Source organism: Natrix helvetica (assembly GCF_964273705.1).
Source record: "Natrix helvetica genome assembly, chromosome: 10".
In the NCBI taxonomy this organism is placed as follows: domain Eukaryota; kingdom Metazoa; phylum Chordata; class Lepidosauria; order Squamata; family Natricidae; genus Natrix; species Natrix helvetica.
This window is the reverse complement of record NC_138561.1, coordinates 11,336,685-11,351,189: the sequence shown is the minus strand read 5'-3', so window position 1 is coordinate 11,351,189 and position 14,505 is coordinate 11,336,685. Positions and strand designations below refer to the sequence as shown.

At 37.4% G+C, this 14,505-nt stretch overlaps 1 long non-coding RNA gene across 1 annotated transcript in view; it reads right to left on the bottom strand.

The window, feature by feature from the left end:
• The window catches only part of LOC309397430, a 325,183-nt gene that overhangs the window by 164,881 nt on the left and 145,797 nt on the right, over positions 1 to 14,505 (bottom strand). Inside the window, exon 2 of the long non-coding RNA XR_014176257.1 lies at positions 530 to 582. This is a non-coding gene — a long non-coding RNA (uncharacterized lncRNA). The remainder of the gene's footprint in view (positions 1 to 529; positions 583 to 14,505) is intronic.

Below are 14,505 nucleotides of genomic sequence, written 5' to 3'. Positions count from 1 at the left end.
AATTCGTTATAAGAACTGCCAATTGGGACAACTGGGACTTTTCAAACTCTAATAGAGAATTACAGTTTTTGTTAGCCTTGTATCTCAGTAGAAGCATTCTCCTTTTGAAAACACACTCCAGTGAATAGGAGACTTAAGCTCATACTAAAACCATATGTTGATACAATATACTTAAACTATAAATCAAAGCATATAGACAGATCCATATTAATTTTCTATGTTATTAATTAACAGCATTCTCTGATCCATAGAAACCTCTTCTCTCCTCATTAGCTTGAAGCAATTATCACTAAATTGCAAGGAAATTATATTTTTAATAAAGTGGTACCAGCAGAGACAAGAACATTAATTTATAATTCTTTTCTATGAGTTCTTGCTTTGGAATGAGCAGGCATGAGAGCCAGTAACAAAAAGTATTCCACATCATTCAACAATAAAAGAGCAATCTGAATTGCTCGGAGATTAAAAAAGAGAAAAATCTATGTAGGGTACTGTCCTTAATTATATTAATAGGAAAAAAATTACTTACTGATCACTAGACGTTAAAGAGTTTGGATCTGGTGTACATGTCACAAGACAACCCTAAATGATAAAAATAATAATAATAATAAGTGTACTGACATTGTCATCATCACCATCAAATGTCAATATTTCTCTAAAAACTATGATTTATTAAAAAAATATATCCAGACTTATATTTCTATTATTTCAAGCTAGGTTGCTCATTCAAATACTTCTGATGTGGAGTCATTGCTCCTCAACCACAACTTAAAATAAAGCAAAGAAATCCCTATTTCCAATATATATTGATTGAAGGAAGTCTTAAAGCTCAAATGCATACAAGAAGCTGTTAATCAAAGTGTTAAATTCAAAAATTTATGATGATATTGTTGTTGATATTGATATTGTTGTTCACTCTTCTTTTCTGGCACCATATATTTCCTCTTTTTGACTCTTGTAATATACAGATCCTCAATGGAAGGAAGGTTAGTAGCAATTGTTTTTTTTTCCTGAAGTTCTAATTATCCTCTGAAGTCTGTTTCTATCTTGTTTGGTTGCACATCCAAACCAGACAGTTATGGAGGTACAGATGACAGACTAAATAATTCCTCTGTAGAACTGAATCAGTATCTCTTTGGGCAGTTTGAACTTTCTGAGTTGGTGCAGGAAGAACATTCTTTGTTGTGCTTTTTTGATGATGTTTTTGATGTTAGGTGTCCATTTTAAATCATGAATACACTGGCAATACAGTTTGGAAACTTGGGGAAATGGCTTATTTTCACCCCCAAACGTGCTTTTGTAATTTTCCACCCTACTTATTTATTTAGGCATGTTTCATCTGTATTTCCTAATGGAAATAAAAGTTGCTTTTTTACAAAAAAAGCTTTTGAAAAGATCCAGCTAATCCTTAATAAATGAAACTAAAACAGTTCGGGAAGGGGAAACGGAAGAAAACATATTTATGGATCCCCCCCACCCTGGGAGAAATGAAATGTGTTAGTATTTGAATGTGAAGATGAGTAAACTTTTCGAAAGTTTAAAAAAAGTCCAGATATTTTGAATAAAATAAGAACTGTCCCTGCCATCTGCAAGTGACTGGAGTTGTAGTGCAAAGGATCTAGAAGGTATGACATTTTAAAACTTTAAGGATGGAAGCCATATTTATGTAGTTTTCTCTCTTCATTTATCTTGAAAGTCAGTATATTTTTGCAGCAAATGTTCCCACTGCAAAAGATACTGAACAAGTGATATGTGAAATTCATACTGCTTTCAAATGCTAGTCAGGATAAAGGTTTCCCATTATTAGAACGTTAAGGATACCAAAAAAGAGTGGGAGAAAAGAGAAAGTGTCATGAGGAGGATTTAAATGGAGGCCAAAAGAATAAGTACCAGGGAACAAATGAGAATTTAACCAGGAGCAAAGATACAACACCAATCTTCATAAGAAGGCAGAAGTCAATAGGTGAAGACTTCAGAGGTCAAGTAGAAGGAAGGAAAGGTCAAATAGAAGAAATGAAAGGTTATATCTGACTAGAAGATGTTGAAATATATGGAAGTGAGATAGAAAAGTATGATACTGAGGTACTGAGAAGCTACAAGTCAAATTTATTTATTTCCCTACCCTAACAGTAAAACAGTGGCTTTCTTTACTTACTTTTCATATGGCTGATTCCCTTTGATTAATGGCTAATGTTGACCAACATCAAGAAAAAACAGTCCTGGGAAACTTCTACAGCTTTGATAAAATACCAGCTAAGAGTTAATGAACATGTAGACTGGAGTTTTTGTTTTGGCTATATTTAATAATATAGCATATGCAAGCATCTAATTTTATGAAGGTGAAAATAAAAGTGACTCAGAATTGATGATTTTGGTTTCCAAAGCTACTGGTTTTGATATCTCTTTCAAATTTGTCACACTGCACAAATGTTACATCTAAAAATGTTTAACTGAAAGCTTGTCTTTCATATCAAGGCACGAAGCAGCCAAAATCGAGGTGTCAGGCCTGGAAGCCATCTTAGGCATTGGATCTCCAGGCCTGCCACATTTAGTGCTGTGGGAAACTGGGGGGGGGGGAGAGAGAGAGATTGTATAGTCAAAATAACATTCCTTTCAACCGAGAGTCAAGGCGACTCACTCCTGCACTTGGAAGGTATGACTGGGGAGTATCTCTAGTTAGGATGGTGCATTGATTGGACCATGTGATGGACCTATGGGTGATGGGGCAGGACTTGGACTTCATTTTGGTTGGGGAAAACCTGGAAGCTTTCAGATTCGGGTTTTCCCAGATGTGCCAATATGACATCTCTAATAAAATGGAACTTTGAGGAATGTTTAGCCTTGGTGTCTTCTTTCATTGGGGGTGTTACTTGGAATCCTGACACAACGATGGACTCTCCATCTTAGATGCTACTGCAGGGAAAATGCTGTTATTTATCTTATTTATTAATCTAATGTATGAATTAATGTGTATTAATCTAATGCAATATTGCAGGCTAACTTTGCCTACTGCAAGGAGTTCAATCCTGACTGGCTCAAGGTTGACTCAGCCTTCCATCCTTTTGAGATGGGTAAAATGAGGACCCAGAGAGCTGGAGGCAATGTGCTGATTCTCTAAACTGCTTAGAGAGGGCTGTAAAGCACTATTGCTATTGGTATTGTTCTTGACATCTCACAAATGCCATCACAAGATCTTGCTCTTGCTATTCTTGGCAACTCACAAAATAAGAAGGGTTTTGGGCATCCTTTTTAAAAAAAAGTTTTTTTTAATTTTCATACATACATGTATGTATGTATGTATGTATGTATGCATGCATGTATGTATGTATGTGTGTGTGTGTATATGCCTTTTTATATTTGTGTTGTATTTGTGCTGATAAATAAATAAAGGGAGACTAGTATAGATCTATTTCAAGCTATTTAGCTCTCATCAGCTAGCCATACCCTTACTGGGATTCGAATCTGGGCTGTATTACATATTAGGCAGATGATTAGCCACTAAGCCACAGGCTCTCCTCCTTATCAGCTGAGCCAGGGAAATAGGTATGTATTTGTGTTACAATCCCTGGTATGCCCAAATATGGGAGGGAGCTCACTACTCCCCCTTTCTGTCCTTCGGCTCATTACAGAGGAATAGATCTATACTAGTCTCCCTTTATTTATTTATCAGCACAAATACAACACAAATATAAAAAGGCAACATTAAAAATAAAAATATGGTTTTCTGCCTGGATAGTCCTCTGTAATGAGCTAAAGGACAGAAAGGGGGAGTAGTGAGCTCCCTCTCATATTTGGGCATACCAGGGGTTGTAACACAAACCTTTTTCCCTGGCTCAGCTGATAAGGAGGAGAGCCTGTGGCTTAGTGGCTAATCATCTGCCTTATATGTAATACAGCCCAGGTTCGAATCCCAGTAAGGGTATGGCTAGCTGATGATGAGAGCTAAATAGCTTGAAATAGATCTATACTAGTCTCCCTTTATTTATTTATCAGCACAAATACAACACACACACACACACAAACACACACACACAGACATATCTTTAAAAGGAGACTGCATGTTAAAATTATTAATATGAAAGGTATTTATTGGAATGTAATTATTAATACCATCAATATTAAATGGAGTTTGCTCAGATGCTGAAATATACCATGTAAGCTAAGTGGAGAGAGTGGAAGAGAGAAAAGGAGAGGAAAGAAGGAAGAGAGGGGTTAGGAGAAAGGGAGCAGAGGGGAGGAAAAGATAGGAGAGAGAGAAGGAGTAGAAAGAGGAGAGAGGAGAAGGAGAGAGGAAGGGGAAGTAGAGAAGAGAGGGATGGTAGAGGAAAGAAAGAAGAGGAGAGAGGGAGAGAAGGCAGGACGGCGGTAGATAGGGTACAACGTATGGAAAGCAGAAGAGCAAATGATAGTTGCTGTGGATTGATGGTAAGAGGAACTGATATAATATTGGATAACACAAAATAGTGCTGGTTAAGATGTCATGGGATACTTGTGGTTATTTGTATTGGCTTTGGGCATCCTGATGTCATGTGCTGGATTTTGGTTTTCTTTATCCTAAGCTTGATTGCATTTTATAAAAAAAGTTTGGATTCACCGAGAGTCCTATGATCAGACTGTACAGTCTTTCTTTAGCAAGCATTTGGTGAGTGTATCCAGTTGGTGAGCAGGAGAATAATTCATCATATTTAATCTCACGATTCCAGAATCTGCAATTTCTCTTCATGCTCCACAAATTCTATAACAATTTGCATACTAAAGTTGTCATGTAGCTATGTAATTCTCTGGTTTTATTTTTCTCTCTCCTGTTCTCACAACTTTAATCATGACCAACATCAAATTCTGCTCACTGATTTTAATTAAGTTCTTTATAACTGCAGTTCTTCAGCAAGCTCTGCTTTTGCTATTTCGTGTAATCAGAGGTATTGAGGAAGATACTTGTTTTACTGGATGTTTTGCATATTCTTGCAAGATGGCTCTAAGAACTGATCTGTAGGCATCTATTTCGTCTCCCTTTCAAGATTATATGCATAAAGCCAGAAGTCACTATAAGTAATTTCCAAAAGTGTGCTTTAATATTATCTCATTGTTGCAAAGTTAATATTAGGCATTTTGTTTTGTTTTCTGAGCATTCTGTAGTAAGTAGATAAAATATTTTTACCCAGAAAATAAATTGTACAATGCGTTTTTAAGTCTGAGGATAATTGGATAGAATGCACAGTCTGTAACCTAGTATCAGCTATCATCTCCATTATTTTTTTACAGTCTTGCTTCACTTAATGTAAAAGATATTTTCTTTACAAAGAAGACACACAAAAAAGAAGGTAACACTCTGACAAAGGGTGATGCAGAATTCTTGTGTTTAGTAATAAGTTATGTCTGAAAAAGAAGATTTATGCTTAAGGATAGAATATATTATCTATTTGCCCATGGTTTCCACCACCCTGCCTTCTTGTGCATGAGAGGACATTTGGCAAGGATCCCATGGATCTTTTTAAGATAGAGTACATTCAGTCAGGAAGGCCTTAGAGTACTGGTGTCAAACTCAATTTCATTAAGGGCTGTATCAGAATTGTGTTTGACCTCGGGGGGCTGACTGGGCATGGCCAGCTCAATATCCTGCAGCACTCTGCCAGTAAAAATAGAGCCCGGGGGGGGGGGGCTGTGAGTGGCCCTTTGTGCTCCATTTTTGGCTGCAATGGCCTTCTGCAGCTTTCTGCCAGTGAAAAACTATTCTCCAAAACACCTGAGAGAAGAACAAGAAGCAAAGGGTGGAAACTAATCAAGGAGAGAAGCAACTTAGAACTAAGGTAGACATTTCCTGACAGTTAAAACAATTAATCAGTGGAACAACTTGCCTGCAGAAGTTGTGAATGCTCCAACATTGGAAGTTTTTAAGAAGATGTCACTTCATTTGTCTGAAGTGGTGTAGGATTGGACTAGAAGACCTCCAAGGTCCCTTCCAACTCTGTTATTCTATTCTGTTCTGTTCTGTTCTGTTCTGTTCTGTTCTAAAATGTGGCTCTCTTGAGCTCTGTTTTAGCGGGCAGAGGCACCATGGGATGGTTGTTTACTGTTTCCAGGGCGGCCCTAAAGACCAGATTTAAGCACTCCATGGGCCGGATCTGACCTGCGGGCCTTGAGTTTGACATCCCTGCTTTAAAGTGATGGAAAGAATGGAGTACCAAAAAAAAAAAAAGACACCAATAGTGGCACCTTTTCTTTCTACCACAATAAAGTGAGTCTTAATAAAAGACCAAGATAGATAACCAACGGATGGATGGATGAAGGGGCAATGTCAAACACCCTAAGAGTGGGGTTGAAAATAGAAATTCAGTTTACATGGAGAGGCAGGTTTTGGGAAATTGCACGGCACTCCAAATAACTAGAAATTTATTTAGGTACAAGGTTGCCGGGAGAGTTCATAGTATACCAATGTCATCGGGGTGGCCTTCAAAAAATTTAGCAAGGGGTTGTCTGCCTGGTTACTGGGTGGGTGTGACCATGGTGGGCATGGCCTAATCAGCCTTCTACACCATGGTAGCGGGAAGCGATTTTGCCTTCCCTGGGCTCTGGAAGCTTTCCTCGAGCCTCTGGGAGGGTGCAAAGCCCCCCCCCCAGGATCTGAAAGCCCTCTGGAGGCCGGAGACAGGACTGTTTCCAGCCTTCCCAGACTTTTGGTAGGCCTACTTGTTGCCCTTCCTGAGCCTCTGCATGCTCCCTGCATTTACCTGCTCCCAAAACAGGCCGCATGGGGACTTCTTGGAGGGGCGAGGTGTGCGGGGCCAGCCAGGAGTGGGATTTGGGGTTTCTCTGAACTGCACAGAATCTTAGCTAGAGGTTCTCCTGAACCCCTGCGAACCCCCAGCAGCCCACCCCTCAATGCCTCAATCTATTAAGCCTCAACAGATAGATATTGCTTCAGCATGTTAGACAATTGCAGAAATAATAAATTTGTCCATGTATGATCGATCCTATTTTCAAAGTTGAAGAGCTTAACTGATGATTTCTTTATCTACTTGGGATTTCACAGCTGAAGCACAAAGTTTTGCAGTGATCAAACAGTAGCATTTTATACTGGCGGATATTTTTTATCTTTGAAGTTAAGATGCCAGTGGTGGCATGAAATTTTTTTTATTATAAAATTGAGGAGGGAAAAATCGAGCTGCGGAGGCATTATGATTCTTTCCAGGAATGCATTACCTTTTTTTCCCCTTCATAAAATGAGTTGTATGATCACAAAACACAGTTTTACATACCAATAAACCTTTGTTTCCTCAAAGGAAATGGTTTAATGGAGAAAGACGGCACATGTATAATAGTTTTGCCATCTGCTTCAGGCATTTGGAGATTCTGTATGTTCAGATAATTATCCTGATGAGGTTTTGCTCAATTTCTTGGTCAAATATGAATAAAACTGTTTTCTTTAATACGATCTACATTACTAAGTCTTGAATTTTTGCTGGAAACTTGATTCAGATTCCATTCTTTTATAGCCAACAGTGGCCCTATTATGATATTTGAAGAATTCATTATTATCTTAGTGAATGTTGAACTGAATTGAAAGTGATCTGCATTGACATCCTAGAAGACAGCTGTCATACACATATATGCACACTTCAGGATTTAATTTCTTCCTTTTTAAGTCAAATAAAATGTTGCTGTATCCTTCCTTGAAACGATTCTGCCTAATCTGAGAAACACGGTCCCCACTATAACAGACTCTGATCTTATATATGACTTTATTTAATTTTTTTATATAATGATTTTCTTTAAGGTAAAGGAAGAGTAGATTAGATTAATCTTAGTTGCAGCTGTACCACCTGCAACATTTTCTGGTAGTAGTGAGGAATGGAATGGAATGGAATGAAAGGGAAGGGAAGGGAAGGGAAGGGAAAGAAGAGAAGAGAAGGGAAGGGAAGAGAAAAGAATTCTTTATTGGCCAAGTGTGATTGGACACACAAGAAATTTGTTTGATACAGAAGCTCTCAGTGTACATACAAACAACAACTGATAGGTCATAAATCATAAATCATAGTTACAATCATTAATCATAAAATACAAACCACAAATGATAAATTATAAGATACCAATAGGAGAAGATAGTAGGAAAGATGAAAAATGAGAAGATGGGAAAGATGAGAAGATGAGGATAATAGCAATACTACCAGGGTAAATATCTTTTTGTCTAAGACCATGCTATGGGAATTAGGTGATAGGAATTATTAGTCAATTTTGATACAATTTGGCCTTTAGGCCATAACCTCAACTAAAGCTCACTTTCATTCCAGGCATGTTTACAGTATATATTCAATGCAAGAGAAAAACGATAATACAGAGTGTTAAGTAAGTAAGCTCCCCATTAGGAGAGCGAGTGTGCGGAGAAGCGCAATGAGAGTGGTATGAAAGAACATGCACAAACCAGCATACAGGGACACCGAATAGTATAAAATATAGTAGTTTACTATGTGGAAATATAGAGGTATTCAGAGTTCAATTTACAGTCCAAGTCATACACGGTTCAGTCAGTCAGTTATCAATGTTCTCAGTTAAGGAAATGATCCTTCGAACACAGTCCAGTATCATATAATCAGTTTAGCACACAAAGTAGCTAACAGTAGCAACAACACAGTAACTCACGTACCCACCGATCAGCTTCTAACAAACAGAGAGCTAACAGTCATTCTAGCTCCCTCTTATGGCTGCTTAAGGTAACAGCAACCAATCACATTACAGCAGTACTTAAAGCAACAGTACTACCATCCTGGTTTATATATTGCTGTTAGCTTACATTCCTAACACAGAGATTATTGTTGATGTTGTCTGCATCCCACTAGCTTTGAAGCAGATGCATATGGACTTACACTCAGAAGTTTGGAATGGTAAAAAAGAAAGTACTGGAATCACGTTTTATGATGGATTTGACCGATAGATAAATCTTACATTCTGTGTTTTCATAGAATAAGGTTGTTGGGTTTTTTTCCCCCCCATAAAGCATTTTCTACTAAAGAAAAATCATTCCATGGATCAATTGTTGTTTCTCCTCCTATAAAGTCACCTGTCTTTCCCCCTTCATAATCATCAGCATGGATTGTTTCTGCTGTCTTTCTCATTTCTAAGAATCTGCCTGGACAAGTGGCTCAGACATTTAGGCTGAAGTTAATCAAAAAGACAGTTTTAATAAGGGTTTCATAGATCAATTGTGTCCTCTTTTTACAAAATTCGTTCATCACTTTCTCTGTGAATGAACCTGCAGTTACTGTTCTATTAAATTTTCAGAGTTCCGTTCTGGAGCCTCATTTCTCATTTGGCTGTCACAAGAAGCCAATACTCTGCCTCATCATTGTGATCGATTGAACTGTTACCACTTGGTGACATACAACGGCAATGTTGCTGGTGAAAACTGATGAGTCAGCTGCCACGGACATCACAACATGTGGACATAGTTGTGTTTGGGATTTGTGAGCTTTTGTTCTGAACGGTCCCAAGTGAATACCACCAGGATGTTCCAACTGCTCACCTCCCCTCTTTATTTATTTTTTTCTCCACACTATCCTAAATTCATCAAGCTGCAATGGAGTAAAGCAATAAAAAATGATGCAATTGTGCTTTGAGGCATGGAGTTTGCAGATTTAAGGTAAGCACAATCAAATGTTCCTTAGGTTAATTTCCAATGACATATTATATTGCAGAGAGGATATTTATAGTAGTGGATAGTATAGCCTTTATTGTCATTGTACAAAATAAATACACTGAAATTGGTTATGAACGAATTTCATATGTTACATAGTGATTGGCTTTATAATCAAGCTAACAAGATAAATTAAAATTTTATTCTCTTTAGACAACATGTGAAGTTCTACAGGACCATTTGCCACTAGTGAATTATCCATCTTTTATTTAAATTTCTAGGACATTTTGATGGCTTTTATTTGCCTTATCTGTTAAATAAGCAAGATAAATGTATTAATATAAAAGTAACAAAACTTGAAATATATAAAATGTGTAAGTTTACCTACAAATGGTGAGGAATTGTTGTTCGGGGATATTTTTGTGTCGGCCATTTTGTTGATTGTACTTTTATTGGTCAATGACTGAAATGAAGTTTTTGTCCATCTGTCTACACCATGAACAGCTTGATTAGGTTTAATCCAGGCTTATTGATTTGTATCTTTTTATTTTGTGCCAGCCAGCGTGGTTAGGTTGTAATTCAATGCATTATGTGATCCAAAAATAATAAATTAACCTATATTAATAGGCACCTTGGGTGCAATACTGAAACAACTGGAGCACAACCTGAACGTCATCGACATTGACAAATTCACCATCAGTCAATTGCAAATGGTAGCTTTCCTCAGAACAGCTTCCATTCTGCAATAGTATGCGTAACACCATCAAACAACCACATCTGCCTATCCCAAGTCTTTAGAAAGGAGTTGAAAGGTAGACAAAAATGCCAAACTCAGTCTGAACATCTGGCTGGTCTGACTGTGTAATGAATCATAATAATGAACAAATGCATACAAGTCAGAATTGAGAAGACAGCAACAGAGAAGCAAAGGCCTCTGCAGAAAAGTTGAAGAAAAAGTGGGTCACCTTGTGAGCTGTTGCAAGAAGATGCCGTAGACTGAGTACAAACAATGACAAAATAGCAACAATGGTGCAGTGAAGGAAGGTGTTTCTTGCAGGAAGATCTGCAAGAAATACCATTTGCCTGCAAGCAAAAACTTGTGGAACCATAAAATAAAGTAATAGGAAATAAAGAAACTAAATTGATCTGGGACCTTAGAATTCAAATGAATAAGTTCTTCCCACATAACACTCTAGAGTTAACAATTGTTAATAAGGAAGAATGCTTGGGAAGTTTATGAAGCACCTCCTTTTATATCATTCCAGCAGCCATAGCTTTGTCCAGGCTGGTATGCGTGATTTAGAAGTCATAATCCAGGGGTGTCAAATTCAAGGCCCAGGGGCCGGATCCGACCCATTGGGTGCTTAAATCCAGCCCAAGGGGCCAGCCTGGAAATATGAAGGGGCCAGTGTAAGAGGACAGCCTGGAAATATGAAGGGACTGGCCTGCGGGGCCTCTGGAGTCTAAAATGAACTCCCAACACCTCATTTTCACTCTCCATGGGCTCCTGCAACACTCTGCTGGCCAAAACTGGGCTCAAAATAGACTGAAAAATGGGTCCAAATTGGGCCGAGAAAAAGGCCCAAAACCAGCCAAGAAATGGGCTGAAAAATGGGCCCAAACAGGCCAAAAAATGGGCCAAAAACAGACCACGCGCCACCGGCCCACAGAGGAGAACTACAATGCTGATCCAGTCCTCGAAGAAATCCAGTTTGACATCCCTGCCATAGTCAGAAGCCTGACTATTTTTGCATATGTATATATTTGAAGTTACTAGCTGTTCATTCCTTTGAAAGATCTGTACACCTTTATGGAAACTAACTTTATGTGGCTGGAGATAGGAAATGCTCTTTAGTATTGAAAAGGAGGTCTTGAGTGCACAAGCAGCCATTCTGTTCTGTATTGGCAGAAGGACTGGGCTGCACACAGATGGAACTTCTTTTTTGTCGAAGTAAGTTTCACAGTTCTGAAAACCCTATTCCCAGAAAAGTACATTTAGGATTAATGCCAAAGAGTGACTAGTCACTGTAAGCCAAGGAAGATATGGGCTGTCATTCATGACTTGTCATGCTTAACAGGTTGGCAGAAATCTAACAATGGTACATAACTACTGGGGCTGTCAGCTTTCAGCTCTTTAAAAACAATGAGATGCCAAAGGAAGTTTGTTTGGAAGCAAGAGGGGAAAAAATTCTGAGTGCCTGAGAAGAGGAATAAGTGTCCATGTCTGTATATGTGACATATTGGTTTTAGATATAGGGAAAGACTCTGAGTTGATTTTGACTTTAAGAAACAGGATGGAATCTTTACTCTGAATTGCACCCTAAGTAATGGGTTTCTTAATTTGGGGAACTACAAGCATTAATCAATTTAAAGGGAATCTAAATGGCTACACCAATCAAATCTAATCAAATGTTGTGGGTGGCAGACTTTTGAACAAGTCAGAGATAAAACAAAAATCACTACACTAAAGCAAGATTTATTAGTCTAATTAATCTAAGATTTATGAATGTTTTGTGTGTGTGTGTGTTTTTGTGTGATTATCTCACATACATCAAAACAGAACGAACACACAGATTTGTGATTTTTATTGGTTGCTACTATTATATTATCATACATGGAGAATGGGCACAAAACTTCTATCCTGGAGAATAAACAGTCTGAGTTAGATTTATCCACATTTAAAGCCAACATACCTATTCCAAGTTACAAGTTCACCAACAGAAGAATTTCTCAAGAAATTGATATTAGCTTGTATTATGTCTGCATTGAAAAGTTGGGAAACTACAAACTTTGATAACTTTATTGCTTTGTTAGTGATAATATGACTCAAGTGTTCTCTGTTCCTTCTTCACTAAAGCTAATAACATTGTTGTGAGCAGAGATGTGGGGAGGGGGATGAATGTATGTATGTATGTATGTATGTATGTACGTACTTACTTACGTACATACATACAGTACATACATACATACATACATACATACATACATACATACATATTCACTGCTTGTAAAGTAATATCCATGTCCAACAAGAGATGGGAAAGAAGACAGATTTAAAACAAAGAACCTTTTGCCCTGTTCTGTAAAACAAAGGACAAAGGAATGAACCTGCCATACCTGATTGAAGGCCCTCATTTTTTCTCATTTATTTTGCAATGCATTTGACTATAAAACAGCATCCAACTGATTGACAAGGCCTATTTGTGAAATCAGCAGGGAAGAGCTGTAAATATTGTAATTGTGGCAGCACCACACATCTGGATTTAATGTGCACTGGCAATTTTGTACCATAAGGGGTTTCGGTGAATATATGAAATCAGTCACTTGAAATGGTCATGCTTATGTACCATATTATGCTTTGTTCAGTTATTTATTTCTTAAGAGAGAACGGAAAAGTTGGAGAAAGGATGTGCTAAGTGCTAGTAATATTTGCAAGTCAATGCGTTTCATTTTGCTTTCAGAGGAACTTTTGCACGTCCAATTTTCTTTTGAAGAGAAGATCCTGAACTAGTAAGCTATCCAAAGAATATCACACCCTTGAAGATGTATGATGCATATTATTATTCTGAATCGTAGGAGCAAAGACTTTACAAGTATGGGTTAGCCACAACACCAACACTGTCAGATATGTCACTATGATTCCCATAATGGAAATACAAACAGCACAACAGTAATAAATATATGAAGCTTTTTTTCATTTGCCTTAATTATGTTGACATGAATTTTCCCCCATGATCTGGGGAAAAAATATCACATATTTTATTTTTCTGAAGTTTTCAATTTTGTTCTCCTATATAAATAACTATATGAACAGGGCTTCAGGGTATAAGTTTCATTGCAGTAAGTCATATCTAATGTTCCAAAGGGCTCTGTTCTCAGCCTCCTAGCTAAAAAAGCCCTGAGCCCAATATAAATTATTAACATCATCATGTGTACCTTGTTGTATCTTCTTAATTAAAGAGCAATACAAAAGAAATAAGAGATGTTCGATGGCATATTGATGTGACTAAAGAGCAATATTTGTTAGAAAAAAAGTCATTGAGTTTGCAATCAAAAGTTTCTTTTCCCCATCAAACTCAGGTAACTAGCAAAGATTATTTCACTATTACCAGTGAAGTGTCAAGAAGTTTTATGTTGGAATTAAATAGCTCTTAATATTCAAAACTCTGCACCCTTAATGGAGATCTATAATTGGATGCCTCAAACACATTTTGATGTTTTGCCTTGATGAATACCGGTATCTTATAAAGGGCTGAGAAATATTTTGGCCTCAGAAGTGATGTAGTGAACCATCTGCCATTCACTCTACACATAAAATGCAGCATATATAGACGCTGAAATGCAAAACTAAATGTCAAAAGCTTGACAATTATTATTTGGTATTCCATGTGCCAAAGACGATGATGAGCACAATCTTATTCCCGATAAAAATGCAAATGTACCGCCCCAATATATGATCCACCAAATTTGAAGCAAATGAATAAAAGCACTTGTGGCTTTAATATCAAATATAGAAGCAGATAGCTTGCAAATATGCTATCAAACACTAAATCCAATAGTAAAATTCTTAGCAATTAGAAATCCAATATTGAAGGATCATCACTAGAAAATGAACAATGCTTAAAAAAAATTGGAGGGGAGAAATATGTTTCTCAAATGTAAGATAGATTATGGTTTGGAAATTGGAACCCTGGGTAAATGTAAGAGATTATCCAACTTGAAGGCAGAACAAGAAGCAGTGGATAGACACACTAATCAAGGAGAGATCCAATTTTGAATTAAGGAGAAATTTCCTGACAGAATAATTAATCAGTGGAATGGCTTGCCTCCAGAAGATATGGGTGCTCCAACATGGGAGGGTTAAAGAAGAAATTGGA